Source organism: Lacerta agilis, chromosome 1 (genome assembly GCF_009819535.1).
Source record: "Lacerta agilis isolate rLacAgi1 chromosome 1, rLacAgi1.pri, whole genome shotgun sequence".
NCBI lineage: Eukaryota > Metazoa > Chordata > Lepidosauria > Squamata > Lacertidae > Lacerta > Lacerta agilis.
In genome coordinates, this window is record NC_046312.1 from 123913923 (window position 1) to 123919684 (window position 5762).

At 46.0% G+C, this 5762-nt stretch overlaps 1 pseudogene; it reads right to left on the minus strand.

Annotated features, from left to right (window-relative positions):
- Positions 1 to 918: 918 nt before the first annotated feature.
- On the minus strand, positions 919 to 4156 carry LOC117048466 (annotated as a pseudogene).
- Between the last annotated feature and the right edge of the window lie 1606 nt (positions 4157 to 5762).

Genomic DNA, 5762 nt, shown 5'->3' on the forward strand with positions numbered 1-5762 from the left:
AGGTTTATTATTTACCGGTCAGTGACATGGTGGAGGGCAACTCTAAAAAGATCAATGAGTGATTCTGGCAGTGTGTGTGTGTGTGTGTGTGTTTGTTCATACATAAATATACATTTTTTGCTTTATGTAAGTTTTCTTCTCTGTTAGAAAGCACCTTATTGTTTTTTTTCACCACAGTAGATCTATGGTGTGAATTCTGAATCAGCAGTTAATTTCATTTTCTTTCAGTATTGCCATATAGAGAGATTATTTTGTTCCTTCAAGATTCTGTGTTTGTGTCCCCCCATATATATATATATATGTATATATATCTCAATAAATTATATTTAATGTTTAATACTGAAACACTTCAACATTTTATGTGTGTTTAATGCAACGCTGGGAGTAAATCCCATTGAATTCAGTTGGATTTATTTCTGAATAGACATACATACATAGGGTACTGCTTCATTCCCATGAGCAGGATGTTTTTTCATTAATGGTCTGGAGCATTTTCCTATCTGCTCTAAGGAGACTTCCAGGCTGTTGCTGTCCTGTGGGTGGGAGTCAGTGGCATAGCAGCGAATTCAGATTGTGTCATTAAGTGGGTTTTGAGCTCTAGTGCAACAACCTTGCTTCAACACCCTCCCCTGCAATAAAATAAAAATAAAAAATTCAGTAATGAAACTTGACAGGAAGATGCACTGGGAAGTGTGAGAGAACAATTGCTTAACTCCCCTGCCCCCCTGTTTGAATAACCTGCATTTATTTATGGCTGACTCCCAGGCACACGGGTGCTTGAATATCAGCAATAGGTGTGCAGGGAAGGAGGGATGGGGGAACACTGTTGTGCAGTTGCAAATGGCAGCACACGGAGTGGCAGGTAACCTTTGTCCTGGTATTCCCACGACAGGACAACGTCTTAGCACCACTGCAACTGCAGCCTCAACTGTCTAAGGATCAACCTGGGGCTTGCTGGCCCTGAACACCAGACTGTTGGCAGAGGAGGAGGGAGAAACCTTGATGCTGTCATAGCTCAGAGTGGTAGATTTCTGCCTTCAGGAACTCGGACGGCTTCATGAAAATCCCTTCCAATTCCATCGCCTTCCAGTAGCTGTCCTAGCTGGAGTAGGACATGCCGTGGACTTCCCTCTTGGCCATGAATGGGCCGCCTGTACTGTTCACCAGTCATGGAGAGCAACACGTCCGTGGAGGAGTGCTTGAAGCGTACCTCACTGTCCCTGTCCCAGTAGCTGCCCCTGCACAGGACAGTCCAGTCGTCCAAGAAGTCCCCCTCGCCATCCTCCCCAAAGGCGCTGACCTCCTGGTTGCCCGAGAGGCGGGATGTGAAGTGGTGGCTGTGCTGGTTGCGTCCGGTATTGATGTGGGTCAGCCTGTGTGCGCCACATAAATCACAAAGCCTATGTGCTTTATGTGACGCACTGTTTATTTTCTGTTCACTTTCACTTTTGACCGGAGTGCAGACTTGTCGTCCATATCTCCGGGGAGTGATTTATGCTTGTAAATAAAGCTTGCTTGCTTAAAACAAGCTGGACTCTGTGGAGTTTATTTGCTGGCAAGAAAGGCACACACGCCGTTGCGCAAGAAGATGTTTGAAGTTTGAACAACTCTGCAAGAGCACTGGAGAAGCAGGGAAACGCAGCAGGAAGCATAGCTGGACACCATTTCCAAGTGCGAAACTGTTTTTGAGGCTTTTCCAGTTTAAAACAAAAGCCCCAACATGCTCGCACTGCACAGGGGTGCCCCTTTCACACACCGTGTCTGTCTTGCCCCGGACCCGCCAGTAGCTGTTGCTGTCGTCGACCGTCGTGACCCCCGTCACTGACTGCTGCCCGCTGCCGGAGCCGTATCGGACATCAAGCGAGTGGAGGTGGACTCAGTGCCGAGGGTTGAGCAGCTTCACCACGGAGCCGCACATCACCAGCCCTGAAGGGGAACTGTCACCACCACCTTCCGCCACCACCACCACGGCGCCCAAGAGCAGCGCCACCTACAAGTGGCCCCGCGCAGCCCCCATCGCCCACCGCCGCCTTCGTCGTTCCTCAGGCAAACCGGAAGCTCCCCTCAGAGGCTCCAATTGCTTAACTTTTGATGTCCTACAGCTTCCCCACAAACGAAATCAGAATGAATGCCCAACAAAGAGCCAACGTCATGCAATCTTCTCCCAAACTTTGTACAAATGAATTGGAATGAATGTTCAGTAAACAGGTCATCTGGAAGCGACCTTAGAAAATCTAGTACTGAACATCTTAAAAGGTAAAAGTGCTGTTTGATGTAGTGTTACCCTAATTCCAGTACAGTGCGTGTGGCAAAAATTAATATCACCCTGTAACCTTTTCTAATTGCTAAGATTGAAATCTGGCTCATGCGGTTCTGCTGTTTTATGCCAGCTATGCAGGTGAGCTACACAAAATATCTGTTGGACTGGATGGCCCTTGTGGTCTCTTCCAACTCTATGATTCTATGATTCTAGTTTCCTGCTGCTATATCGGGGTCAGCAAACGTTTTCAGCAGGGGGGCGGTCCACTGTCCCTCAGACCTTGTGGGGGGCTGGACTATATAGTTGGGGGGGGGGGAAATGAACGAATTCCTATGCCCCACAAATAACCCAGAGATGCATTTTAAATAAAAGCACACATTCTACTCATTCTACGCTGATTCCTGGACTGTCCGCGGGCCGGATTTAGAAGGCGATTGGGCCGAATCCGGCCCCTGGGCCTTAGTTTGTCTATCCATGTGCTGTACTATATGCCCTCTCGGTTAGGCTGTCATCTGGAGAAAAAAAGGAAAGTCCTCAGATTTTTGTTGTTTCTCTGGGAACTTTTTACACTGCCTATTTACCAGCTGGAAACAACAATCCTTTGTTTTTGTGACATTTTAATTGCTTACACGGCCACCTTTCCAAGACAAAAGATTATGAAGGCAAATGGCATGTGGGGCGACGGCAGGCCTTGTTGAGTCGATTAAGCCATTTCTTGGTACGTGAGACAAGACAGCCAAATAATGAGTCTTAAAAGCAAATGTACAGTTTTAAAAGCGACAGTCCTTCAAGCTCTTAAGGGATCCACAGTGTGTGGCTTACTCAGCATAATATTCATTGGTCCATGTTATAGATTGGAAGACAGGAAGCAAAGAGCAGCAGACACACTTTGTATAGTCCTGGTTCAAATCTGTACATTTCAAGCTCTTTTTATACCACATTCACACTCGTGGCTCCTCCCCCAAAAATCCTGGGAACTGTGGTTTGTTAAGGGTGCTGAGAAGAGGCTCCTCTCAGAGCTAGACTTGCCAGAATCCTTCACCAACTGCAGTCCACAGGATCCTTTGTCAGGAAGGCATGACTGCTAAAGAGGTGTAAGGGTGCTTCAAAAGTCTGGTGTGGATGTGACCCTGGTCAACAACTTTTTCAAAAAACAAAAATGAAAAGCCAAATTAGAGAAAGGAAGGGCAAATGGTAGATTAGACCAGTGTTTCTCCACCTTTTTCCGACTGTTGCCCCCTTCCTACCTTGTTTCCCTCCTGTCCCCGTCCCCCCTGTCCTACCGGTAACTATTTAAATCGTAACTACCGGTCGCTATTTAAATGTTTTGTTTATAATGTTTTGTTTTGTTTTGTTTTGTTTTGGTTATGTACTGAGTTGAATAGGATCAAAAATGCAGCAGTCTGATTGGTCCTAGAACAATAGGATTCAGAATGCAGCAGTCTGATTGGTCCTAGAACAATAGGATCCAGAATGCAGCAGTCTGATTGGTCTGCAGGCGCCACCCAATCCAGCTCCAGGTGGAAGTGAATCCGCAACCCGATTGGCATACAGGAGTATCGCGGAATTAGCCAATCACGTGGGGCCCATTGTGTAAATAGTGTATATAAAACAGACGTTTTGGGGGAACTGCATTCCTCGCTACAATGAGCTGAATAAAGAGCATGAAATACACACTTGACTCCGAGTATATTTCAGTTTTTATTTTATTTATTATTGTTTGTGACCCTTATGAAACAACCTGGTCTGACAGATAACCGAAGATAGCCTCTGTCATTTATGTGACGGCGATTCTGCGTTAGGCCGAGTAGCTATTGCATGCGTCGACAATATGCCTTTCGCAGCAATGCTTCCACGAAGAAACAGCACCCCACGCACTAATGCTCCTGCAGCCATGCACCTTGCCTGTGACAAATGTTGCCGCAAAACACACGTTTGCTCCAACCACTGGGAAGCACCGTCACTTCCCTGTTCACTCCGCTTCTCTGTTTTCTGTTTTCTTCACTTCTCTGTTTCCGTTTTCTTTTCTCAGCCACTTCACTGTTTTCTTTGCTTTTCACTTCCCTCTGTGCCCCCCTAGTCTCGTGCCGTGCCGTGCCCCCTCCCATTTATGCAATTTTCACCTGTGGCCCCCGGTTGGGAAACACTGGATGAGACCAAAATGGAACGCCAGCAAGACCTGATTCCATGCGCAATGTTCCCTTCTCATATCCCTCTCTTGCCTCTCTTGCTTGACCAGATAGGAGGGTCAACTGAAATTCCAGGGAGTCCCCTTTGGTCCAGGGGGTCTCTGGTTGCCTGTCACAGCTGTACAATCGTGAGTCAAATGAAATGTCTGTCCCTCTATCAATGTTGGTTAGAGCGTAGTGGTGACAATGCCAAGGTTGAATATTCAGGGTTCCTTCCAACTCAACAATTCTGAGATTTCTATGAGATTTGCAGTATGATAGATAATCTTGGCAACTGGAGGGAGAGAGGTAGGAAGTTGTGTCCAGATGATTTTTTCTCCCTCGTTCCACAAAAGGCTCTGCAATCTATCGTTTGTAGAGAGACATTGTACCACCAGCTGTTTTTCAATACAGTGCTTGGTTGCTCTGTTTTTGCATTGTTAACTGGAATAGGGTAACGGCTGATACGTTTTGCAAATGAGTAATAATCCACAGCAGACTCACCAATATCCCTGACTTGTTTACTCCAAGGTATAAACGGAGGATAAGAATTATATCGGCTCTGCTTACCTTGGGATCCTGGTTAAAGGTTTTAAACAGACTGTGGATGCGTTTCAAGGCAATAAAAACTGCAGTTGGCTGTAACGTAACTCCACATTGATCCTGAAACAAAGAATGGCTTTGTGCTGCTCCCCTTATCTCCAGTTAGCAAAAGGGCAATGGACAATAACTGAAAAAACTGAAAAAAAGAGGAAGTGCTTCTTCCTTAGTAGTAAATTCCCTTCCCAGGTTAACAATATTCTGCACGATTTAAAGTTGCAAGAAAAAAGACAAATTTTCCAGAAGCAAAAAGGTTAGAAATGTGGGATTTACCACAATTCTATCTCCATGCAGGGTTTGAAGTAACACCGTCTAGTATACTTAAGTGGAATAGCAGCATTTATGTGCTGAGAGGTTAAGTGCCAACATAATCCCTGTGCTATTAGGATGCCATCAGCACAAAGGGAAAGGAGCAGGCATAGGCAAACTCGGCCCTCCAGCTGTTTTGGGACTACAACTCCCATCATCCCTGACCACTGGTCCTGTTAGCTAGGGATGATGGGAGTTGTAGTCCCAAAACAGCTGGAGGGCCGAGTTTGCCTATGCCTGGAAAGGAGTATGCAGAGTTTAATAGATTTTTAACATGTTTTTTAACATGTTAATATGCCAGTGTGGTGTAGTGATTAAGAGCGGTAGACGCGTAATCTGGTGAACCAGGTTCGCGTCTCTGCTTCTCCACATGCAGCTGCTCAGTGACCTTGGGCTAGTCACACTTCTTTGAAGTCTCTCAGCCC